The following is a 27,138-nucleotide window of genomic DNA, read 5'->3' as shown; positions in this document are numbered from 1 at the left end:
AGCCAGAAAGGAAGCCAGTCGCACAAGCATGCAAAGGCAGACACTTCCTTACAGCCGAAAAAAAAAAGCGAGCCCGATATATAAATGCAGTAAAGTGCGAAGATACGAAGAGAAGATAACATTGGTTTTGATGGAGAAAAGACGTTTGCGGTGAAACTGCGTTCGATTTGATCGATTGCCATCTTGTCCGCGCATGCATGCAGTGTTTCTAGTTTGGGAATATCCACGGAAAAGTTCTGGGCCGGCGTAGCTGCCGGAAAAACAGTTATTTTGAATACCAAAGTCATTTCAGTCCAGGGGAAACACGGCGAAAGATGGGACATGGAAAATCAAGACGATGAGCAAAACGAGAGCAAGGTGAATGCAGGAGCCAACGTTTCCACTGGTGGACTTGTCTCTTGTCTTTTTTATTTTCTTGAAAAAGACAACTCCACTCGTCCAAACGTTGGCTCCTACTTTCACCTTGTTCCCGTGTTGCTCAAAGTTATTGCAACGCACGCGCAGAGGGTTTACATGCAGGGTACGTATGCCTCGCTATATAAGCAAATTTTATTTCGCCGAGATATAATTAAAATTAAAACACTGGACTCGTTTTAAGAAACGGGAAAACCTTAAAATTAAATTATATTCTTATGTTTTTATGTGCCAGATCCACGGTATGCTTATGAGGCACGCAGCAGTAAGGGGGGGGGGGGGGGGGGGGGCGTCGACTCTGGAGTAAATTTGACAAGCTGTGGTTCTTTAACGTGTTAAAGTGATACCCGTCATACGAGCGTTTCGTGCATTTCGACCCCCTTGAGACGCAGCAGCCCCGGCTGGATGCGAACTCGCGACCTCGAGCTCAGCAGCGCAACGCCATTGTCACTAAGCCACTGCGACGAGTGCGGCAAACCGTCAAGACGCGCTGGTAATCCAGTGGCTATGGCTCTGTGCTGCTTAAGGGCTCGAGGTCGTGGATTCCACCCCAGCCGCGGCTGCTGCATTTCAATAGGGGCGAAATGTAAAAAAAAAAACCCTCGTTGACTTAGATTTAGGGAGATACGCACGTTAAAGAACCCCAGGTGATATAAATTATTCCGTAGACCCCCCCCCCCACTACGTTAAACCCCGTGATTTATTTTTTTAAAGCTTCGGGGCCTCGAAATTACGGTCACGTCATAGTGACGGTTGAAGATAAAACACTGGCCAAAGTGAGAGTTTATGATTTAAACTGTAGCACTGCTGTAGGTCGGGCACGTTGGCGGTCCGACTTGTACGTTTTTATATATATATATATATATATATATATATATATATATTATTTTTTTAGCGCCAGCGGACGAGGTGTTGTGTTGTCAACGTCTTCCTTCTGTCCTGGTCCGCTGGCGCTAAAAAAATTAAGTTAGGATTTAACGTTTTATTGGGCGACCTTGTGCCGCTCTATAGAGGCAACGCTCAGATCACAACGATGGTGGCAAGCACTGTCTTCGGTGGTCGAATCTCAACTTATGGGGTCAACTCCGTCCGGCATTTACACATGCATCTCTGTACACATTTCCAGCGTAATCGTTGGTACTCTCTTAGGCTGTCGACCGTACACGCGGACGTGTCCCGTGCCGCGTCTCGCGAAATCTCGCGAAAGCGAAACTATATCTCTGATATTTCCTTGACTTCGGTGATTCAAGTATTTCCTTCATTTCATTCATTCACTGCGCACTAATTTACTTTATTCGTCATTCTTTTCTATTTCGCTTTTTTGCTTTGCTTCTTTAAGCTCTCGTTTTTCTCCTCCCCCCCCCCCCCCTTTTTTTTTTTATTTCTGCTTCAGTCTCTCCTTGCGTCCTTAATTCTTTGCATCTCTCTTCGTTAAGGTCTGCGACTTCTTTCATTCTGACGTACGTTTATTCCTCGCTCCACGCCACTCACAGCGCCAGCTCCCTCTTTTAATGGCAAAATCGATGCACGTGGCCTGGCCCGGTGAACACTCAAGCTGATGTGGGGCTGGCAGTTTCAGACTTTTTGTGCTTGCTTCTTACTTTACGCATATACAGGGACATAAATTGCGATTGCCTGTACAGCTTGTATAAAGATTCTATATACGCACCTTTCCTGTATACTTTTCTTTCACTCTATCAATAACGTGTTTATCACTTTCTCACCTTCCATCTCCTTTCCCCCTTCTACCAGTGCAGGGCAGTAAACGGAGCTCAACCTGGTTAATCTCCCAGTATTCCCCCCTTATCACTTCTTTCGCTCTCACTTTTGATCAATGCCATACACACATATCTTACAAGCAACAGCTGATTGTAAGGTTGTATTTGTGAAGTCGTAATTTCATAGACTGCATACGACTTGAATCAGAGCATTTTACGTGCTGATACATGACCGACGGCCTACGAGCATTCTACGGGCTATGGACTACAACTGCTTATGCGTATTTGGTCTCCAAGTTATGCAGATGCGCGATTGTGCATTCTGTATAGAGTAGAGTAGAGAGCAAACATTTTGTAAGAGTTACACACGCTGGCGGCGCAATTGTGTTCGCAGACGCTTCAGTCGCGAGAGCGTCAAAAGTTTGACGAACGTTTTGCTTGCGCCACTGGAAGATCAGCACCCCCCCCCCCCCCAAAAAAAAAAAAAAAAAAAACTTAGTTTGAGGCTTCACGCATGCATCTGTCAACGATCCAATAGACTGCGGCTGCCGGACTGTCGCTATCTTGCCTTTCGCTTCCCTACAGGCTACTCGCTTCACACCTTGCTAAAGACGAGGACATAACAGCGTCTGTTTACTACAAAACATTCTTACTTTGTGGAAGATGTCTATCCCCCGTCTTAGCTGGAAAATTACAGATGACTGCTAGATTACTGTCAAGATAATGTCAGTTACTGCATTACAAGGCGGCTTCAAGACCACTGAGGACGAAACGTTTTTATGGTGGAACATTTTCCCACGCAACTACAATATAATTCCACATGTCCTTCGTCCGTTTTTTAACGTTCAAATTGATTGAATTGGTTTTATTGATTGCCTTTACCATTTCAAGTTTTCGTACCATTCTTGTGCAATCGGTAAAAATCCCGTATTAAATTTGTGCCCGTTTTTTCTCATTAGTGCCGAAAAGATTTAGCTTTACTGGAACGCATGCAGAATATTTTAATAAGTGTATATCTTCACAAGAATGCGGAATACTTGCACGAATGATTATTCCAACCAGAAGAAACACATAACGCCTTCGGGATTTGGCGGTAAAACCAGGTAGCATTGACATCACGGACAGCCAAAAAAAAAAAAAAGACCAAGAATTACCTTCGCGCACATGACCCTGTACCCGCATCATCTGTCAAACGTCACACGGGGATCGAATAACGCGTCCCGCTCGGACTTAATCTGTGTCCCGGGGCGACATTCTGCCGCCTATTTTTCTGGCGGGGCCGCTTTATCAAGTGTCCCGTTCCCTAACCATTGTAACCGCACCTCGCACGCCGGGAATGACGTCGTATCGATTCATTTACTATTCTCGACAGACGGCCAGGATGCCAACACCTCGCCTCTGGTGCCACTCCCCCGGTCGAGGCGCCCGGCATCTGCTCCGTTCCCAGGCGTCCTTCGCCCTTTGCGCACATACTCTGCCTCAATGCAAGCGTGCGGCTGCGGCAAAGACCTCCCAGGGCTTATGTGAGCCTACGGCCGCTTGTTCTGTCGAAGTTGAGGAGGAGCCCTCGTCCATCGTACGCTATAGTCATCCTTCCGTAGGACGTCTTGCGTGGTTAGAAGGGGAGGGGGGGGGGGGGGGGGGGTTGTTGTTGGTTCGCGATTATTATAGCAAATTACTACACGATTGCATATGCACTTGTTTACGGGTATAAGGAACATGCGAGTGTGCGGTTTTAACTTTGCTGGCACTCCACTACAGCTGCAAGTAGGGGCTGACGCTATGTCAGTGTACTCACTACACAATGTTGTTGACAGGCACCAGCGGCACCAATTGTGCACAAGCTGTCTTCTGCGAAGATGAGCGCTTCCACTCTTGTCAGGGGTTAGAATTGACGCGCGTCACACGCTTGTTCTAACAGTAGACCACAGTGTGTATTTCAGTTCTGTATGGTTGTCAATTTGCTTTCAGCGCATGCGCTCTGTACGAATGGAACACAAGTATATAAGGCCGTTATACTCAATTCAGTAGCTTCAATTGGCAGTCTGCGTTCATGCTGTTCCCATATGCCTTTGTATGTGGATGCCTCTTTCTTCCATTCGCCGAGTAATTTCTTGTGATTACGATTATGAATTTGAATTGTGTTGTTTATGTACACTATCACGACTGTAATGTGGCATTCTCACTATTTTATAATGTTTCATATGCATTCCACTTGTCCGCTAATTATGCGCTGTGAGCATTTTCTCTTAAGAGGTCCCACTGACGGGCCATTCCTCGGGACCTCCTTCCGTAAAACTTCAAATCGTGCATACTGTACTGTGTTGATTACTTCGAATAAACTCTAGTAACCCTACCGTGAAACAGTCGGTGTCGCGTGGAGGTAGATCAGAGGCGGAAAATTGGAAGGATTCTTTTTCTGGTTCTCTTTCCTGGTTGGCCGACTCGACCCACAGCTTTCGCTACACTGTACAATAGAGTGAGATGGAGTTATAGGCAGAACCGTTCGACCGGCAGATAGCCGCCGCCGCCGCCGATGGGTCATTCGTTTGCACCGGGCAAAATCGCAGGCCTAACGACGTTCGCGCGCGGTCATTAGGGAGCGCCATAATGCCTACTGTTCTTTTTTTTTTTTTTTCCTGCAACGAGAGTGCCTGTCTTGCAATGGTTACCTATCGGGAAAGATATATACAAGGTTAGCTTGGGACTCACGCGAATGAGATGGGTCTTGTGTTACTAAAAACGTAGCTCCAGTTTAACACTTAGTGAAATATACTGATACGCCTCGGAACTTTAAGATACTGCAGGCTCTAAAACGATGTTTGATGGCGATTTAGCTTAGGACATCTCTCTCTGGGACAGGCGTTTGTGTCAAACCTCTTTTTCTTTATTTTGAGAGGAATTACATTATGCGTGGATCGAAGCGCGTAGCATAAAAAAACGTGTAAGCTAACGATGTCGTCGCGTCAGAAAACAGCCCCGACATATGAGTGATCGTTAGGAGAGCACCCTTGTACAGCAAACAAGAAGGTCGCCTAAAATGACTTCGAAACTAAAGCATATTTAGACCACTAACACGTGCTGTTTGTATTTCGAATGAGTAAGGCTAATAACATTTGTTTCTATACTAACATTAGTATAGAAAGAAATGTTAGTTCCGCACTGTAATAAGAAATTATTTGAAATTATTAGATATAGAATTATTAGTTTTTTCCGTCGTCTACGTTTTCTTGATAAGTCTGTTTGTTCCTTAGTGTTCCTCCTCTCGTTTTACCTGCTTTATTTGCGTAACAGCTAAGTGTGTAATTAAGCGCCCTCATTAAAAATCGGTGTTAGCCTTTGCGGCTTAGATGTTCCTGCAAAGGTATCTTCTCTGCAGACATAGCCTTATTGAGGTGAAGCAACTCAAGACGTAGCAAATAGCACTATAGGTTCGGCATGGCTGCTGCTGGTCACTGTCTGCTGTCGGATCGGTCGGCATCTCGGCGGATATATTTGTGAATACATGTACGAAGGCTATTAAGTGCGTTGAATGCAAGTCCCTGCGAATGGGTTTATTCCCTGTACGGCTGACCGACAAAGTAGAAGCAGTAAACGCACCTCTGTTTTGCGTAATCAAAAATTAAATAATAAGTTCGTACACAGAGCTCCACCTCATAATGTCGGCTCGTAGATACATCTAAAGCACACCTAATGGCATAAAATATTATATTCAATTTATATTCTTTATTTGATTTTATTCGATATTGCCCTTCGGTGGGTGCCGCAATGCCTCTAGAATTGGAATTTACTTTTGTGCCACAAGCGCTATGCAGAATTCATAAATGTAGCTAGACAATTTTCGTATCTCTCTTGTGCGTACACTTGTAACCACCCTTCTTCTATCGGTTACAAACAAAGAAAGAAGAGGTGAATTAGCGATTTGGTCGTTGTCACAAAAATTTTATGGCGCGGGAAATATAAATTTAAAACGAGAAACAATTTAGAGAGGTAATCAATTTGTTTCAGTGATATAGTCTCGTACTACGGAACTAGCATTTCCTGAATAGAACATCTTCGGACGAAGACTTGTTCCTCTTGGTCGTCGTTCAAAGTGTGCGATTATTTAAACCTGCAAACACAGACGTGTACTTCATACCGTCCGCCCTGCTCTGTAGGGCCCGGACGCGTTGGCCGTGGTGCCGTCCAACTCACGAAGCTCTAATAGATCCGAATATCTGCACCTTCTCTCGCCGAGCCGATCGATCGGTATGGATACGGATAGCTATGGACAGGCCGTCATTTTCCTTCTGTGAAAGTGAGTCGTCTGTCAGCGAGTGAGTGATATGCGACAAATATAGCTGGCAGCTGATGTCACATGCCACGCCCAACACGGCTTTAATAGCGAGCTTGTCACGGACCTGACAGAGAGTGGTTCGATAAGACACACTCCAGAAATCTTGTCCCCTATCTTCCCCTGTTTTATTTCTTTTTTCTTCGTCTTGCTGGATTTGTGGGTCCAGATTCGTGTCTTTCGTGCGTGTATGCCACAGAGAACTATAAATGAACTGTGAACCTGGTAAGCCAGCTTTGAGGACTCTAGCTTCATTTATCTGGTAAAAAAGAAAGAAATAAAGGAAGGAAGGGAGTTTTACTAGCAAATAAATAATGTCCATAGTTTCCCTTTTAGAATTTAGCTTCCACCATTGCGCCATGTGACGTCACTAACCTTAAAATATGTTCGCCTGTTTCTTCGCCGAAAGGAGTTTGCAAGGCTTGATACGTTGAGTGATTGGTTTCTTTAGAACACAACGTATTCCTTCTTTATAGATAAACAATTAAGTAGACAATTAACTGGTGGACTCTGTCAAAGCCTGTTACGTCATGAGAACGCAGTGTGCGAACTTTAAGGTGGCTTCGCCACCTTTCTTTCATATTTACGGTCTATCTGTGCTTCCATGCCTCTGGTTACGGCAAGGCTGATTATTCTGGTATTCGAAGCGTGATTTAGCTAAGATTTCTCTTTAGTGCAAGTTTGCTCTGTTAGCCACGCAACCGCGCATATAGCGTCGTTTGACTTTACTTTGTTCCAGTAAACCTCGCAGTACATCCTTTTATGGTAGGCCTAACGATTGATTGATTGATTGATTGATTGACTGCAAATGTTGACGACAAGCGGAATATATCTATCGGCTTCTCCACAACTTTGAATCGTTGCTTGAATAAAGGATGACGATAGATGAAGGGAAACATTTCAGTTATTTGAGAGTTAGTAACCAACAGGGGAGCAGTTACGTCCAGTTAAAGGAAATGCAAAAAAATTATGCATATCACATTCCTCTTAGCCTGAAGAATAGGCTGTAGAAAATGCGACGGGACCCTTCGCATCAAGTCCCCTTTTCAATCTGTTTTATGGAGCGCCCATGATCAACGCACGGTGTCGTGCACACGAAGCATCCTCGCGGACTCTAAAGCGAGCCGTCATATTAAGGGCGCAGTCGCGGCCTACTTTACTTCGAGTAGATATAAAAATATATATACACACACAACAAAGAATGCAGCTTCGCCACCGCATTTCTTGAATGGAACACGGCGGGCCTCCTTCGGCGTCGCTTGAGTTAACCTTGGGCAAAACGCCATAAAAGCAGTTCCTGGAGGGAAAAAAGCTGGGCTTTTGTTCGGGGGCGGGGAGCGTGTGTGTGGTCGCGTTCCCGCGGCGTATTCATGTGACGATGACGACGCTCGTTTGTCCTTGGGAAGCTAGCTCCTTTGCCGCCTTAGTAACGACGACGCCTCCGAAGCACGCACTTTTGGCGCCAATCTCGCGCAGCGCGTAATGGAACGGAGACGCCGATGACGACGTCTTCGGTTCGGTAGACCGCGTGTTGTTGTTAGGGAGTTTTAGCGACGCTGCCGTCGGTTTCGGTAGACCGCAGTGTTGCTGCTGTTAGGGAGCTTTAGCGACGCCGCCGTCGGTTTCGTAAGGTGAGGATAATCAGTAAGGTGTGGCTTTGGGCAAGTTGGTTCTGCGTTATTCCGACCAGTGCGTAACGCGGGACAAAACACACAAGAAGACGATGGACAGGCGCTGGCTTCTGACTAGCTTTATTGATGACCAAACGTTTTGCTTATCACTGAAGGTAGTTGAAAGCCTCTGCTCGTCTTCTTGTGTATTTTGTCTCTCGTTACGCGTTGGCCATAATAAGACTGCACGAGGATAATAATGAGCAATAAATACACGGTGTGTCAGTAGATAATTTTAGAGACAACGGCGGTTTGGTAGGAGCTTGTGTTCAAGAGCGAAAACACTTAAACAGTGCAATACTGCAGGGTTTTAGCGAAGATGTCTATTCGGTAAGGGTTGATATTCAAGGGTGTATTACTTAAGCAGCGTGCTATTAGAGAGTCGTAGCCACGTTAGCGGTTTCATAGATGAAGATTTGATGCCTAAAATATTTCCAAAGCGTGACAATAGAGAGCTTCGGCGGCGGCGTCGATTCCGTAGTTGAGGTTAATTTTGAGCGAAAGTACTTATACAAGTACAGCGTGACAGTACAGAGTTTTAGTGAACTCGTTGGGTCGGTAGGGGCTAATAGTCAAGAGCGAAAACCCTTAAGCAGTGTGATCTAGGACAGCCTTCGCGACGTTGTCGGTTGGGTAGCTACAGATTTCCAATACGAAAAGTATTGAAACAGCCTGACATTAGAGAGTTGTAATGGTGTCGTCAGTTGGGTAAGCGCGTATATTCTAGCAGCGAAAATACTTAAACAGTGCGATATTAAATTGAGAGGTGGTATAGCGGCCACTTCTCTGCGTCTGATTCGTCTGAACGATTACCTCCTACGACAGTATCGGGGAAAGTGTAAATTAGAGTGAGAACCCCCCCCCCCCCTTTTTTTTTTTTTAATCTCACTAGACACTATTGGCGCTCATTTGTGTCCTGCGCAACCCGCTACATGAAATGCCATTGGAATATAAGGTTGCGAATGGTCACTCTTGCAGTGAAGCTGTTCAAAATTCTGCACAGAGCTTGGAACTCACCATCGAAATTTCTATTTAAGGTTGGTTCGCCATTAAGGCGAAGCTGATCAGTATGCGGCATTGGGCGCATCGACGACGTAGGAAGGACATACACAAGATTTGACCAAACAAACTAAAAGAGGAAACAGACGGTGGACCATTTGCAATTGAAAGTTAAGCCCCTAAAGGGGAGGGGGGACTACAATTCGAAATGTGGGTAGAATCCCGATGGCATAATGTCAGTGCAGTTAAACGAAGCGAGCTCTGGCGAGGCAAAGAAGCCAGCAAGGAAGTTTTCGCCACGGACCTTACGGTCCATTCACATTGACATATGCATTGGAAGGAATCGGCGCGATGAGGCATCCACGCATTCTGAACGTCCTGAATTAATCATTGATATTACGCAGGCGTGCTGCATTTCCCTCTGCAAATATATATATTCCGGACCAAATAAATATATATCTTCTTCCGGACCAAATGACTGCGGCGGGTGAAGGAAGCATAAGGCTGCGATAACGCAGACCACTTTACTGCGACGCTGTTGGCATTGAGAGACTGACCTTGGCCAACTCTGGGAACGTGTAATCGAACATACCTCCTCCGTTTCCATGTCTGGGTCGACGTAATATCGACAAAAAAGAAAAGGCAGCCACTTACTCTACCCATGTCAATTACTCGGAGCACTCTCATCTGCTTTTCTATCGCGAAGGATCTAAGACTGCATGAGCGATAAAGATGCTTCCATCTCGAAATGGTTTGCATGAGACTCCCTCACCAATGACTGTATTGCATAACATGACATACTGCGTGACTTCCCAACAGAATAACAAAATCGGACTCGCCGCGTAGCCGTTATGTGTGATCTGTAAGATTCATGGTAATCTTGAACACTATTTATTGGAGTATTTGTTGGAACTCCATTTGTTGAACACTGTGTGTGTGTGTGTGTGTGTGTGTGTGTGTGTGTGTGTGTGTGTGTGTGTGTGTGTGTGTGTGTGTGTGTGTGTGTGTGTGTGTGTGTGTGTGTGTGTGTGTGTGTGTGTGTGTGTGTGTGTGTGTGTGTGTGTGTGTGTGTGTGTGTGTGTGTGTGTGTGTGTGTGTGTGTGTGTGTGTGTGTGTGTGTGTGTGTGTGTGTGTGTGTGTGTGTGTGTGTGTGTGTGTGTGTGTGTGTGTGTGTGTGTGTGCGTGTGCGTGTGCGTGTGCGTGTGCGTGTGCAAATTAGTAAACCCAGAAAATAAGTAAACACGAGAAATGAGTGGCAGCAACGCCGCAATAGTTCCCGTGACGTCATGATGGCTCGCCGTGACGTTATGAACTTTGACAGCTTGTCTTGCCGCTGAGTGTACATACGTGATTACGCTACGACCGTTTCCGGGACCAGGTCCTTACTCTCTAAGTCGTGCGAGGATACTTCTTCGCACTATAGAGGCTAGAGAGGTGCGAGAAAAAGAAAAAGCGTAGCGGGAAAAGAGCAATTTGAAGGACGCTTAAGCTTCGCCTTTGAGAGTAGAACGCGATAGCACTCAAAGATTCCTGACTACTTCTCAGGTTTCCCGGCAACCCCAGCCAATGTAACCGTAGTGCTTACCTGTAAGCAAACGCTGGCGGCGAACGCTATGCACGAACGCCAGCTTTCTGGTTTTTTTTTTCTTTGCCCCGCATGGCGGGATCCGCCACTGCCGCCGATTCGCGGAGGCGAGCGCCATCTGAAGGGTGTTGCAAGGAACCGAGCGGGGCGCACCGCTCCCACTAATAGAGACCTCAAACGGCAGCTGGAAATGTGGTTCGTGTTTGAATTTCGGCGCAACAAAATTATGTTTTCTCGTATATTCAAATTACAATCGACGCTATCATGTCTGTAGGTTGTGTGTAAGTCGCACTTTACGAATTTTCTGACGCATTTACTTTGAGAATTTCATTAGTTCAGTAACGCCTATGCGCCACGCGGAGGGCCTGCGTGGCTCGGGATGCGTGATTTTTCTCTGACGAACAACGCCGCCGACGCCGACACTGACACCGGATTTTCTGCGACACGGAGCCCTTAACACTGTCGCGTTAGAACGCCAGTGATACAGTGGCAAAGACGAAGGCGAGTGAACGATGTACCACGGTGATCACAAGAACAAAACCAAAAAAAAGGAAGCGGAAGTAAGAAAATCATCTTGAAGACGATGATGTCCGGCTGATCGATCTTGAATGGCAGAAAGGCGAATGAAAGCGCCGGTGCGGCGGGCCGCCGGCGATGCGTCGAAACAGCAATAAGCGGTCGCCGGAGCCTTATCTTGTGCGCCCGGTAACAACAAAAGGGATGGGGTGGTCTCAGGGCTGGAAGGGAAGAAAGAGGGCCGGGAAAGGGCGTGGTCATTGCTACGCAATTTTTGCCCGTCTTCCCTGCATCCCATCACGGCTTCTCCCGTCTCTCCCGTGAAACCTCGTTCACACCCTGCAAACGTACTGTAACTCGTTTTCTTAGCTGTCGTGTAGGAAATGAGCGTTTTCGAAGCACCTCCCGGACCAGGCTGTTCTAGCTTCTGGAGGAGCGAGAAATCTTTTTTTCTTTTTCTCTCGCCTGGAAACAGTGTACCGGAAATAAACTTCCCTAATTCACTGTAGTCAGACCTGAGAGAGCGTTCTTCCGCATCCGTCTTTGTATGTCTTGCCGTGATGCCTGTTGAGGCCGGTGAAGCCGTGGTTCTGGTCTTGTTGTTAATCGCGGTAAGAAGACCGACGGCAGAGACGTGGTTGCCGTTGTAGTTATGTACTAAACTGTGTGCATCTGTGCCACCGAAGGACCAGCTGTCTTACAACGTCAAAAATAAAACCTAGCGCCTTCAAAATGTGAAGAATAAATAAAAAGAAGAAAGTGTCAAATAAGTGTCGACGCTACAGAAGACAAGGCGACGTACATGGTCGTTCAAATGATTCGATGATTAAATGTTGATTGTATCTCTCCATTCTGTGTCTTTTCTCTCTCTTTCGTGTTCATTATTCAATAAGTATTTCACGTGCAATTAGGTCTGCCTTGTTATATGTAGCATCGACACTTGGTGATCCTTTCTTTGTCTGACCAAGAGGACAAAGTGGGCCGGTCGCTTAGATGATGCAATCTAATGTGCAATGGGGTTAATTTTCCATTGTAGTGGCTCTAATTACATCTGTGCCGTTAATTGTACCTATTCTGCAACTAATTCTTCCTTCTTATGCGCACCTGGCTGAAGCCGCCTTTCAGATACCATTGCCTCGCGCGAGCGCAGCTTAGTCCAAACGAACTCGCTATATTTCCCAAAGATGTGCCGTACAGTTGCTTTCCCTCAACATGCCTATATCTGCGGCGGTGCACTCTTTACAGGTGTATAGTGCTCTGTGGTCAATTTATTTCTATATTGGCGCTAATTACGCCTGTAACATTGGTGTTACGTATTATTCAACTAAATGTCACTTATTTGCTCGTTGAGACCTGCATTTTATTACATTTTGCGACTCGTTACCACGTTCTGGAGACCTGAAAGGGCCGTGTTCTTTTCTTTTCTGGGATTGATTAAAGGATACCCAGATCCCAGATATATCACACCGGTGAAGGTCAGCACAGAAGACCTTGTCTTCAATAAAGAATGAAAAGGCACAACATGTTATGTGCTACGCTAATGCTGTGCGGGCGAACTTGCTGCGCTTGTTGTTTAGTGAAACTTAATTTACTTTTTTGTGTAAAGGCTTTATGGTATAAATGTCTATATTTTAATAAAAAGTGGCCTCAGGACCTCCTTTCGGTTACCAGTTTCCATACCTGAGCGGTGGAGTGGGAAGTATAGGATGGAATTTTCGCATGTTTGAGCCTCATTTGTTGTCGGCCAGTGCACAACAATACCAAGGACAGTTATACATAAGAACAGCGTTTTGTCTGCGTCTATTCTTTTCACTGGCATTTGTTCTTTGCGCACTAGTGAATTGACTGCTAGATCTATTTGACGATATGTAAAATGTCGGCAACTTCTGCCACCAGCTTTGCCACAATATTTGATAGTCAAAAGGATATATACAGAAATTACATGAGGGAATGAGCAAATACAAACACATACTGACGCGTTTGAATCAATGAGACCTCTAATGGGCGCGTCAGAGCACTTGGCACATTGCGCACTTAAGTTAAACAAAACAAAACAAGCAGTTGGAGAAAACGACAGAACATGCAAAATGAGTGTCAATCACAAGTGAGACACTTGTGCGATAAACTAAGAAGAATAAACTTTGATTGATTGATTGATTGATTGATTGATTGATTGATTGATTGATTGATTGATTGATTGATTGATTGATTGATTGATTGATTGATTGATTGATTGATTGATTGATTGATTGATTGCAGAAATGGTGCCCAAATACAAGCCATAAAGCTGAACGCACATATACAGAAAGCCATCCGTACAACAAAATCGCTTTATATGAGATATCGTTTTTTTTTCGAAGTTTTTTATGGTCTCGACCGCACTACGTGCATTTTAAACCGTATGCTTCGAAGTACGATAGCGCCGGACTCCGCTTAGTATGAAGCACGATGGGACAAATGAGTACGGGACTGCTTGATGCAACATATATCCACGTTTCTTAGTGCCGACCTGCCGGAGCAAAGAGCACTGCGGAGGTCACTCCGCCACAGGTGCAGCGGTTCTTTTGTACTAACTGTATCACGTACTGACAACCGATAGACAAAGCAGCTGTTGACATGCGTTAGCAGAATTTCTGCACTATCATGCCGCCGCTACTGAGTCCTGCTTTGTGTCGATATTCGTTGTATGAGATCAAACGTAGTGAGAGTGCACTTGCATGCCGCTTTACTACGACTCTTTACCTGCCCGTACGTCTTCAACAAAATACCGCTTATAACGAAGTCAATTTCTTCTCCCGATTACTTCGTTATAGTTTGGGTTCCCTCTAAACAAATAGACGAATATGCAAATGAGAACACGAATGTATAAAACAGGAAAGAAATGAAGACAGGTGGTCTGCAAGTCTTGGATTCAATTCATCCTTCTTTCTTTTTTACATCTTGTACTATTTTTGTATTCATTGTGATGTTGATTCTAAGAGCCATTAATGATATTCGCTATCTGCTCCTCTCTTGTCCTTCGTGCAGGAACTTGTCCCTGGCGATGCAGATTTGACCTGACCCCCGTCCTCCCCCCACTACCCGGCCTGCAAATCCACGTCACCGAGCAGGACCCGGGTCACCTCCCGCTGAAAAGACCATCTAACGAGGCCGCGCCCGGCCCACCATACCCTCCCAGTCACTCCTTTAGGTGAGTCATGCACGCTAGAAAAGCTTTTACACCCTTCTGGGTGCTGGTTTGTCCCATATGACTGGCAGCCTTACCTTCAAGTCTAACAAAAAAAAAATCCGGCAGAACCCATCTAACGTTGAATGTCGACGTTGAGACAATATGCCGACACATTGTATTGACACCGTCGAAATGCGTTGAGTATGAGGCGTGTATGCAGCCGGACGTGGTCTTCTACCCCTGTGAGCTCCCGCTGTTGCTTGTGGACGCAAGCAGCAGTAAACCAAGTTGGCATCAAAGAGGTTCACTTAAGAGCGGCGCATGGCCAGTGTTACATATCCAAAGACCCAAAATGGCAAAACGATTGGTTTCGCTCCCAGTTCTCTCAGCAGTTGCAGCCCGATGATCTACCCGTTATACCATGAACTACTCAATGACCGAAGTTGGCCTGAAAACGGTTAGGCGCGGACATTCGTACATACATCATCATCATCATCATCATTAGCCTATATTTTATGTTCATTGCAGGACGAAGGCCTCTCCTTGCGATCTTCAATTACCCCTCTCTTGCGCTAGCGTATTCCAACTTGCGTGCGTGCGTGCGTGCGTGCGTGCGTGCGTACGTACGTACGTACGTACGTACATACATACATACATACATACATACATACATACATACATACATACATGCATACATACATACATACATACATACATACATACATACATACATACATACATACATACATACATACATACATACATACATACATACATACATACATACATACATACATACATACATACATACATACATACATACATACATACATACATACATACATACATACATACATACATACATACATACATACATACATACATACATACATACATACATACATACATACATACATACATACATACATACATACATACATACATACATACATACATACATACATACATGCACACATGCATACATGCACGCATGCACGCACGCACGTCTCAATGGGTGCAGTTTTCAGAATTGTCGATATCGTTTGTCGTGGCTGACTTACAAAGTTGTAAAGTTAATGTTTCAGCTTTCTTTAAAATATTGCAATCTTCAACATTTTTATTTTATTGCGATAGCAATTATATGGACACTTCAACCTGATTTCTGCCGTCGCCGTCGCCGTGAGGTTCCCTATAGATAAAATCTTCGCCGCGCGCCGTATGCCCGAGCGGAAGCGTACGGGGACGCGCGCTATCACGGAGAGCGAACGCACTCAATCTCCCACGCGCAAGCAAGGAAGCGGGAAGCCAGCGCCGGAGGGAGCGGGGGGGGGGGGGGGGGGGGGGGGCGCACTTCTACTCTGCCAACAACCGCGCGCGTCGCTCGCTCGCACCGTCGCTTATCTCCACACGGCTCTGACCTTTATGCGCCGTGCATTCGCCGCTCAGTTTCCGTTGAAGCGATAGACCGCACGTACCTTCGCCCGCTGCTGCGGCGTATGCGCTTGCTGCCAGCGTTTTGACAGTCGTTGTCTGCAGTCATTCAGTGTGATCTATTCATGTTTGTTTGTGCGCGCTCACACCACGCTTGTTCAATAAGTTAGTAATAGTCGGGCCACATTTTCCAACGCACGCTGCACATGCAATGCTGCCCGGGTCGGCAGTGCAGCGCTACAGGTGTGTCCCTTCGCACGCGCTGCCCACGGGAAGCGCTTCTCATCAACACCACCGTTTCACACGCGCCTTCTCGTGGTCATCGAGTCTCTCTTCATGTCGGTCTACTTACGCCGCAGCACACCTGCTTAATTAATCAGCTCATGCTTACTACAATTCATATTGCTACCAAAGCCGGTCACCTTACTTCGTATGACATTGCTGTGTTGCTATCGCATTCATTGCTTCGCCCTTAGGGCGAAACTGTGACATTTTTTAAAAAGTTACTGAACTAAATAAATGTTACACCCTACAGTCGGTAGGCTTGAAGGTTATCTTTTGAAAGCAGCAACGCCCATCGGGTTCTGTGCTGTGGCGGCCAAGCAAACCGATTTCTCCGTTGCCAGGAGCTCCTATTCAGATAGGAGCTCCTGTGATAATGTTCCCGCTTAACACAACCCGTCGCCAGTCTTATGTGTTGAACAAATTGAAAATAGCGGCTCCTTTTATTTCTTTTTTTTTCCATACCCCCAGATTGCTCTTCCTCCATACAACCTAAGCTTGACCGAGGCTTCTTTTTTGTTCTTTTCCTTCCACTTGGCGCGTTGCTGAGCAACCGATAGGTGTCACTAAAATGACATCAGTTGCAGAATATGTGTTTGTTCTCGGCACTAGAAATGCAAGAAGGGTGTTGAAAAGCAGCGGCGCCAGGAATATTTTCACCTTTCTACTACTTCAAAACGCTTTATCGAACGAATTATTCATATCTAGGCGGAAATGAAACTTCTCAGGTCGGATGTGCCGATCGCTGATCGTTTCGGAATGACTTCGGACAATGGCAGAAATCGATTTACATTTTGCCGCTATCCATGTTTGCCTTCACACACAAATCCCCCCCCTCCCCGTCTGTCTCCTGTGTTCGCTGATGACCTTTCCAATCTGCGAAGAAGCGAGCAAGATAAAATAAATCGTTGGCACAATGATATCTTCGGTTACACCATGGGAAGGAATCCCGAGTATGTTGGAGCAAGCGCTTCGAGAACGCAGTTTAAGGTGACTGGCTTATTCGTCTCGCAGGATTGCTGCCTAGCTTGGTGTTATTTATTTATTTATTTATTTATTTATTTATTTATTTATTTATTTATTTATTTATTTATTTATTTATTTATTTATTTATTTATTTATTTATTTATTTATTTATTTATTTATTTATTTTTCTGTCGTATACAGCCTTTCTTTTCGGCGTCAATCAGTCCACGACGCCTTTGCTATACAACGCTTCTTTCTGCGACAATCTGTCTTTTCGTTAAACATAGTGGACTCGAGACGAAATCGCTTTTGCTGGCCTAGCTACATAGTTTCGGCTGACATCAACGGCAATCGCCAATGCGATTATTAATTGACAAGCTTCCTCGAATTACACTTTTATGGGTCATTTTCCGTGAGATGTTGGAATTGCAGAATTGAAGTGAGCCAGTACTCAAAGCATAACGTTTTGCCAAAAGCTCTGTGCCCTCAGTGAAGTGGGAAGATCAGTGAGCCTTCCTAATGTGGTTGCACCTAGAGTAGGGCCACTGCCTCTCAGCAGTATTTCGTGTTTTGCTAATTCAGGCGTCACTCCAAACGTGGAAAATGTATTTGCTCGGACTCGGGAGTTTGAACTGAGGATCTTCGAAAAAAAATTTTTTCTTCTTTCAGTTCAGGTTTGTTTGGACATGGGAATGTCCAGGAGCTCCAGGACTTAAGACAATCGGAAATGTCTGACGGGGTCCTGGGCCCATGTGACGTCCTCAACATGGCACAACGCAAACGAGAACCGTTTACATCATTGACAGGCATGGCAAGGCCTAATTACAACATTTACAGACATGATGGTTTAATTATTAACAATAATATTCACATAGCGAACACCCACGGAGCAATACTCTGAGAAATAATTTCACTTGATTGCTTACAGGCATGCTAGTAATTATAACAATATTGTTTGAAACGTGCACTTGATTTTGTATCTAGTGATAAATTATACGCCAACGAAACACAGTTAAATGCTGCTTTGACACATAAAAGCGGTTGAGCATCATAGCATGTTATAATTCTAGCAGCAGTAAATTGCAAATGGCTTAAGGGATAGGCACTATGCTTCACAACTAGGTTGTTAAAGGAGTCCAGGTCAGAGGGAACTTGTTTATATACTAAGACATATATTTAATTTTTAATTAGTTCCTCTAAACGAGGTATGCTCCCTTTAATGAGATATGGTAACGTGTATTCAATAGAACTCGGATGTTTTGCCTCTACTACGTAAAATATAGGCGACCAACTACTGTAGAGACCTTTTTTTTTGCGATAGCAACTCTACGAACGCTCGAGGCGGGTGTGCGCCGTCGGCGTCGGCGTTGTCGTGCTATCCTGCTATGGAAGACGAATACCAGGCGGTCCGCGCCTGGTGGATTAGAAGGCCTCCGGATACTCGACGTGCGTTTGATTCCAAAAACAATGAAGTCGTCAAACGAGTTGGACAGCGTACATATTTTTAAGTTGTCACCGACTATAGAAGTCGTTGAAATAAAGTATATATATATATATATATATATATATATATATATATATATATCCCTCTCTCCCCCCCCCCTCTCGTGCACCATCGAGCGGATGATGATGACGATTTAATGGCATTCCATTAAACGGGCCGGTGACAAATAGTCGCCTAGCCTGCTTGATTTAATCAGGTATGATATGCATATTTTTCATCTACCACTTTTGTATACATCTATATTTTTTTTCTAGAAAGGTGCGACGTCTGCAATGCCATCTGGCGACGCTCCTCACAACGCCACCATTTTGAGACGCCTACAGTGCTACGCTAAACCTAGCTGTCCCTTTCGGTGCTTAGCTTTCGGGCGAAACTAACAATTTATTTCCGTGCAACTTGCCCTGTAGCCTAGACGTTTGTTTAAATAAAAGCGTGAAGGCCCTCCTCGTGCAAAAACATTGCAGTAATGACTTAGCGAATTTCCTACTACAACGTACGCATGCGGATCCAAGCGAGACAGAAGGCTACTTGGAGCGATCAACAAAGAGCGAACTAGCAAAGCCTCCGCCTTGGGCTCAACGTTCCGACAAGGGAACGCATCTTGTCAGGATTGTTAGGCCAGCAACGTCTTGAGCCAGCGATCAGCCAACTTCTCGTTGAGTCAGACAACTTCTTGTTCGACTGTAGTCGATCGCGACGAATAGACGTTTCTTGAGACTAACTTCCTCGTTCCATTTCTTTCTCCGTATTTTAGCTTAGCAGTTCAATAGGCGCGAGTTCTGCACTCTTGTATATGAGTGAACGAACGGGCACGTTTGGTAACGCTGCATCTTTGGTCAGTAGCTCGACCACCGACGTAGGAAGTGAGAGAAGCGCTCTTTCCTGTCCCTTATCTCACTTCCTACGTCGGTCGTTGCGCTGCTAACTAAAGATGCTCGTAGTATGCCTCCAGCGAGGTCCCGCACACTCTGGCATGGGTCCTCGAGACCGTGTTCGCGCTCTTGAGTCGGTACACAGTCGTCGTCGCGAGCCGCCATCGGTCACGAGCGCTTAGGTTTAGTTTTTCCTTTACTGATGGCGGAAGGGGGCGGTGATACCTACGGTTTTGGGGATTGGCCAAGAGTCGGGTGGCACTAGAGAACACGTGCGTTTCTCATAAAACGACCGCAATTTCGCGGTAAGTATCAAAGGAATGCATATTAACATAATGTATACTAAGCATTTGTCAGCGAAATCGCCTCAAGACAAGCAGTATTTTTTTTTTCACAGCTGAAGAAACATCACTGTGACAGCGTTCAAAGACCCGCCGCATTAGTTTAGTGGCTATGGCGTCGCGCTGGTGAGCTCGAGGTGGTGGATTCGATTCAGGCCGCGGCGGTCGCATTTAGATGGGGGTGAAAGTGAAAAATGCTCGTGTACTTAGATTTAGGTGCACGTTAAAAAAAAAAAACAGGTGAACAAAATTAATCGGAAGTCCGCTACTAAGGTGTGCCTCATAATCCGATCGGGGTTTTGGCTCGCAAAACCCCATACTTTATTATATTTTGTGTCTGTGTGTGTTTGTGTATCGAAGAGGAGGCTCACGGGGAAAGATTGAATCGAATGGAAAAATTTGCTTCATCTTGTCAAAACGCAACCTTTGAAATGTTTTCACTTACAGTGTGCGCTAAACTTAAGACAAGGTCTTCTTTACTGACTTCATACGGGTTTGGCGTATCTGGGATCTGGCTATGTGTGTATGTAACCTTTTATCAAAAGAGGCAATTTTGTTACTTCAGGATGTCGTAGCGTGTCGCAAAAGGTATCAAAATGTAAGTTTCAATGAGAGAAGAAGTGATATTTAGTCGCAGAGTAGGTAAAATAAAGATACAGGCGTAATTAGTGCCAATATAGTCTCAACTTGACCACATTACACCAGACTGCACTATATCAGGGATTGGTCCACCTGGTAGTCTCTTGGGCAAAAAAAAAATTAACACAAAAAAATTTGCATCAGCCAAAGTCGGCGCGAAAAAAAAAGACAATGTCGACGTAGATGCGCCTAAAAAAAGGCGAATGAAAAAAAAACTCGACATTAATAAAAGAAATAAAGGGTCCGGAAGAAAATGTAAGGTCGGACAATGAAACGCAGAAAATACAGGAAATAATGCAAAAACATCATGCAATGATCCAGCATTGCATCTTTAAACGGCCCTCTATTTCACTTCAAATAAAGGCTATACCATGTACGTCGACTTTGTCTTGTATTGCGTCGACTTTCGTTCACACCCATTTTTCATATTTTCGACGAGTGACTGCATTCCGGCACCTTCGATCGCCTCGTCCTCTTCACAATCTCTCTCGCTCTCTCCCAAACCGCGGGCACGAGCCTCACCTCTCGACACCATAACTCGCGTACTACTTTTCGTGGCGGAGGAACTTCTACACACATACTACTGCGCCAAGTAGTGCGACACAGTTTGACAGACATTGAACCAGTGTAGCTTGTTACTTGCGACGGTTTCGCATCGGCCAAAACGCGAAAGAGCAAAGGGAAATAAATATAAGTTGAAATCTAACACTGCAGGTGTTGCATTCCGTGTCCTACTTTAGTATGAGTGCTACATTAAGTAAAACGTGTGTTTTCAGTTCTCCAGCTTAAGCAAACACGAATGAATGTGGGGACTCTTTTCAGGAGCGCTGTCAGGCGCTCGCGCTTCGCCTCCGTATAGCTCCCTTCTCATTGCCACTGAAAGTCGTCCGCGAGTACTGTTAAACTAATTACGTTTTTTCGAGCGCAATCCTCGCTCGGCTACTTTCGTAAAGGAGTCACGGACAGCTTTTATATTGATGCCGCTGTCGCTGCCGCTTCCTCGGCCTCTTCCGTTTCCTTCCAGAGCTGCTAACACGCAGTCGAATTTTGTGTCGTAAATCTTCTCCCATCTCTAAGGACCATTTTGAATGAACCACTCGGCCTAATTTCGAGAAAAGCTTTTCCTTTTTCGTTTTTTTCCACCGGAGCCAATGTTTTCAAACGTGCCGGGCCTGGGTACATGTGCGCCGTCTCACCCATTCCGTGCAGTGCACGGAAGAGTGGCAGCTAATCCGTAACGCGCTTGAGCCCATTCGTAACGAAATGCAGGCTGCATCTACAAGAGATAGGAGCTGGAAGGCGGCTCGCCCAGTGTACGCTACTCACTCTTCCGTGAATATTTCTGTTCTGTCGGCGTTGGGCAGACGGCTATCAGAGGCGGAAAATATAGGAACTGCCTTTCTTCTGGTTCTCGTTTCTGGTTGGCTTAGCCGACACGTACCTTCAACCGCACTGCGCGCAATTTGAGAACAAGGTGTACAGTTGCGTATCCGTTGTCTTCCACGTCGTTCGATCCCCTTCCCCCGTTTTCGTTCAACCCTCTTAACCAACTTCAGTCATTCCCGAAGCACCTTTTGTTCTATGACTCTGGCCACTCTTCCTCTTTTTTTCATCTCCTAGTCCGTCTGTTCTTTTATCGATTACTTTCATTTCAGTCCTCACTTTATTGAATCAGATTAGGACCTCGGGAAAAGTAAGGCGCCGTCGCTCTCGGCGGGCGAGATGTATTTTTGTCCCTCTCATCGCGATCTGAGTTAGGCTTAGACACTGTTCGAAGAAGATGCTTTTATTTCCATCATCCGGAACCGTTGATACTGTAGGTGCGGTGTATAGTTCGTGCTGTTGCTGCTGCAGCGAACAGCGAAATTAATACAGCAAACGTGCGCGATTCCACCGCGCTAAAAGACAGATTGAAGCATCTGCAATCGACAGGGTCGTCAAGCAGACGAAGATGATAAGAAGACCCGTGCGATTCGCACAGCTTCGTGATCGAAGGTACGGATTGCACTTTTATACTTGCACCGTCACCTCGAAGTTCATATTTGCGCTATAGGCAATAACGGCGCAACAGCATACACCCTGCGCACGCGCAATTGATTCGGATTGAAATTAAGCAGGCGTGCATACATTCGCCGGATTACGCAACGTCGAGATTGTTGTACACACTCGGCATTGTGTACGCGTTGCGTGGTAACTTTGGTACGTGATTCAACGTGTGATTCAACTTCGATCTTTTCATTTTCAAAGACGAGTTTTCTTTGTCTCTCTGGACCGCTCTTCAACTAACCTTTTTGACGCCAACTTGGGTGGCTGAGTATATATATGCCCACTGGGCATGTGGGGGCATATATACCCGCATGCCGAAACGATTGGTCACTGTTCTGTAGACTGTAGGGATGCCGTGTTCTTCTGGGACATTCTCCAGAGAACACTTAAAAAGGATTTAGAAAAAAGTGCGGTTGTGACCTAATGGTTATAGCATCGGGCTGTTGAGGTATAGGGGGCCGAGGTTTGAATCCCGCCGCAGGACACACTTGTCATTTTTTTTTATAAATGAATGACAATCTACTAGGCGGAAAGCCGACCAGCGACCGACCGACCCAGGCGAAACCATGGAACGGTAGTCAGAGAGCTTCGCTTTAAGAACATGAAACAGACGATACGAGCGCCCGTCCTGTCACGTCTTTGTGTGTCCTTGTCATATTAAGTAGCGCTCGATTACTTTCTTAAGAAAGAAAAATAAGAGCGCTGGCCCGCTCGTCTCGTTGAATTCATTCCCTTTGTTTGCGCGCCTTCTTCACTTTTGAGCTGCCACTATGTGTGAAGGCAATAATTTCATTTGTGACGTTTATTAAGGCGAAAGCCCTCGTATGTCTGATCGTTCAGTCGACCTTCAACGTCCTTGAGCGAAAACCGTGTCGTCGAAGCGAAATCGTACCCGATGACGACTCGGTGTAGTAACTTACTACACCGCCCGGCATCGTGTCTTACCTATATGCAAACGCTCACGCAACAATTCTGATGGTGCGCTGGGTCACCGTCGTCGTCATTGTTAATTAAGATAGATTTAATTCAGGCAGTCGAACCCTGGACCTTTGGCGGGAGTCGAGCTCACGATTTTGGTCTTTATTAGGGCCAGGTTAGTTAACGGCGCAGTTAATTAAGGTAGCTTCAATTAAGGCACTCGAACCCACGACCTTCTGTCGGAAAAAAGAAGTAATAAGAAGTAACAACGCATTCGGATGACAATGTCAAGTATTTAATGAATGTCTCTTGATCACGCAGGCTTGCGCCTTCACCCTCTTTGCCGTATGATAAAGTGGCTGTCAATTTTTCGGGCTCAGAGCAGCGAACTATTCCCTGTATTTACGCGGCTGTCTGTCAGAAACGTGGCTTCGTGCATTAGTCTCTAATACTCTTCTTTCGTCATGAGCTACCCTCTCGGCATCTTTAACCCTTCTTCACTGTACTCTTCGAACAACCAGCGCCGGGTGCGGCAACTACCTATAGCGCACGTGCAGCAGGGCTCAACGCGCTAAGTGACAAACCGAAGGCTCGGGCGTCAGTCTTTCTCGGGCAGAACGGATGGCGCGCTCGACGGGCCCTTTTTCTCGCGTAGAGCGTTCGGGCATCGGCCGTGGCCGTGATTAAGCAGCTCTCCGGCGCCCCGGGTATCATGACTCCTCGGCTTCTCCGCGCGGATCCCGGTGCCGCATCGTGTGTCCTGGGCGATGTACTTAACGCCACGTGCCTGGCTGTGCTCTCGGCGGTGTTCGCCCGCTGCGGCAATCTCGAGGGGGCCATTTATAACCTGCGGCCTCGTTAGCTGACGGTAATTGTTGCGCGCGCTGGTTAGCGAGCGCCGGCGGTGGACACTGGAGAGTTTCAGCCTGTGCGTGTGCACGTATACCGGGTGTCCTAGCTAACGTTAGCGAAGCTCTTAAAAATAAAATTTCGGCAGTATCTTACGCTCCTGTAACACGTGAAGGCGAAAGCCTGCTGTACACGTGGTAATGCATTAAGTTATACGATCGGAGGGGTCACACTTCTTGCAAGACATAACGAGCCGCAGTGTGAAGTGAACGTGTGGCGCTGTAGGTCGGTCTCCTCAACGACACGTGCGAGCACCTAATGCACTGCCTAAAGGTTCTTTCTTTCGTTCTCTTTTTCTTTCCGTATTTCTTTTGTTCTTTCTGCATTTGTTTCTTTCTTCGCTCTTTCTATCCTTCCTTCTTTCGTTCTTTCTTCTTTCTTTCTTTCGTTTCTCCATTAATATTCAGCCATTGCATATTTGCTTGCTTACGGGGGTATGAGCCATTCCTGATGACGATAATCTTGCATCATATTTTTTGTAGCGAGAGCTACATTGGCCGTATTCTCGCCGTTTCGCTGTGGCCGGTGGCCGCACCACGAGCTGAGACGTTGCCTAGCAACCGCCGCAGCTGGCAGCGGCCGCTAGCCGCGCCATCTGGCATGACGTCAGAGGAGGAGCCGGTGAAACCGCGTTGCAACAACAGAGGAGGAGCCGGCGTGGCATCGTATATATAGAAGGGGCGGCTCGGTGGAATTCGTCGGCAGATATGGAAAGTGAGTCGGAGGGACTGAAAGAAGCCAGGCTTCGTCGTCAGAACGAAACCAAGAGGATGCAGCGAGCCGATGAGACGGGGGAAGAACGAGCCGCACGCCTCGAGAAGCGTCGTAAGTACGAAGCGGCCAGGCGAGTGGATTCAGATGAGGATAGCACCGCGAAACCGTGTTCAAGTCACTGGACGACAACCCCTTATCCTCCCGCCTCACCGAGGCTCACCTATGCCGTCTTTGTGGCAATTGAGAAACAACAAGATGAAGACTTTTCAAAATAAATGCGTTACACTTTAAAAATGTCTAGTCTTTGATGTAACCATAACTTAACGAGAGGCAACAACCAAACCTCAGACGTACGAAGCTAAACGATAAAGATGTAACCGTAAGAGAGAACCAAGCTAAACAATCAGATTAACCGTACCTCTCGCTACGCACACCCAGACATAACTGAGTTAAGCCACAGCCAATTTTTCGGGTATGAGCCATTTCAACGAGCCACTTAAGGCTTTCGCCGTATAAATATAGAATATACGAAGACGCAACCAATGATATTCTGTCAGCAGTGACGAACCGCACCAGGAGGATTTCTTATTGCGATAGCAATTATATGGACACTCCAGACGCGTTTCTGTCGTCGGCGTGGCCGTGATGTTCGTGTAAAGTCCAAGGGCGATAACATCGTCGCCGCGCGCCGTGTGGTGTATGTGCGAGTGAAAGCGTGCGAGGGTGAGCCAACAATGGTGGCTCAATCTAGCGCACACAAGGGAGGAAAGCTGGGCGGAAGCGCGCCATCTTCCGTCGTTCCCAAGGTACCGGAAGGGGGAGGTATCGGTATCGGTATTGGCTTTGGTCACCGCAAACTGCAAGCTGCCTTTTCCGCGTGAAGCGCGAAGCCAGTGCAGTACGCAGCGGCATTGAGGAGGAGGACAAAGGCATTCGTACTTGAACAAAACGAATATTCGACAACTTCGAATGCCGATTTCTCTAATTGAATACGAATCGGACATCAAGTACAATTTGATGCTTATTCGAAATTTCAAATATTCGCGCACCCCTACTTTTTGTGTCAAACGGTGAAGGGCGACGAAAAGGCAAGGCCACGTGTTCCGAGTGCACCGCACTCACTCAGCGCGTCCCCTGTCAAGAAGTTCGAACCAGTGAAATGCAAATTCCGTGTCCAAAGAAAGCTATACTTGAATTCACAAGCCCTATTGCTCAAGGGTTCGATTTTTACGTGCATATTTATGACGTCTACGCTGGCTGTTGATGTGCTGGTTAAGGGGTTATTACGACACCCCGTCATTTTCAACTTCTTTCTTTGTTGCACAATCTTTAACTCCCTGTTGGCTCAACAAATGTGCAAAGGGCGGTCGTGGAGCTCTTTCGGAGAAGAAAAACTTGGAGGACGCTTAAGCTTCGCCTTTAAGAGTGGAAAGCGATAGCATTCAAGGATCCCTGACTGCTTCTCACGCTTCCCGGCAACTGCAACTTATGTAACCATGATGTTTACCGGGAAACGCTGGTGGCGAACATTATGCACGAAGGCGAGCTTTCTGGTAGAAACGCGGCTTCTTGCGTGGGCCGATCCCGGAGGTTGTGTACAGCCGCGCGAAAAATATTATATCATTTTCAGGTTTCTGTTATTGTTTCGCACTTTTAATATTTCAGTCTGAGGAGATCTAACATAAAAGACATGCGTTGTCGGCGTTTTGTTTCGTGACATTTGTTTGTGGGCTGTCATTCTCAAAATTCCGAGGAATAACTTTGTCAGGAATGTAAGACAAGGTATGAGCAACTTTAGTGATAGAATGGTGTGGCAATATAGCCCACGTATGCTGCATGTTAAATAGCAAGGCGTTGCATGTCAAATAGCAAAGCGTGGCATATACAATTACCTAAATATAATTTCCCCTACCGGGAAATGACGCCGACACCGGATTTTCTGCGACACGGGGCCCTTAACGCTGTCGCGTTTAAAGAAAACGATGACTGCAGGACGGCAGGCGGCGACGAAGTCAGCCCTACCTCGGACACATTACGCAACGCAGCAAAAAAAAAAAGAATGAACGAACAAACTAATCTAACGCTAACGAAAACAGCACGTACCAAGAAGCT

The 27,138-nt window shown here is 46.1% G+C and overlaps 1 protein-coding gene across 2 annotated transcripts in view; it reads left to right on the top strand.

The window, feature by feature from the left end:
* Positions 1 to 27,138, top strand: part of LOC119457564 (neuroglobin-like) — a 262,693-nt gene that overhangs the window by 204,415 nt on the left and 31,140 nt on the right. For both annotated transcript variants that reach the window (XM_037719171.2, XM_037719172.2), the window contains exon 2: positions 14,263 to 14,425. The gene's annotated coding sequence lies outside the window, so the exon portion shown is untranslated. The remainder of the gene's footprint in view (positions 1 to 14,262; positions 14,426 to 27,138) is intronic.

The sequence above is a fragment of the Dermacentor silvarum genome, chromosome 7 (assembly GCF_013339745.2).
Source record: "Dermacentor silvarum isolate Dsil-2018 chromosome 7, BIME_Dsil_1.4, whole genome shotgun sequence".
NCBI lineage: Eukaryota > Metazoa > Arthropoda > Arachnida > Ixodida > Ixodidae > Dermacentor > Dermacentor silvarum.
This window is presented reverse-complemented; position numbering and strand designations above follow the sequence as displayed.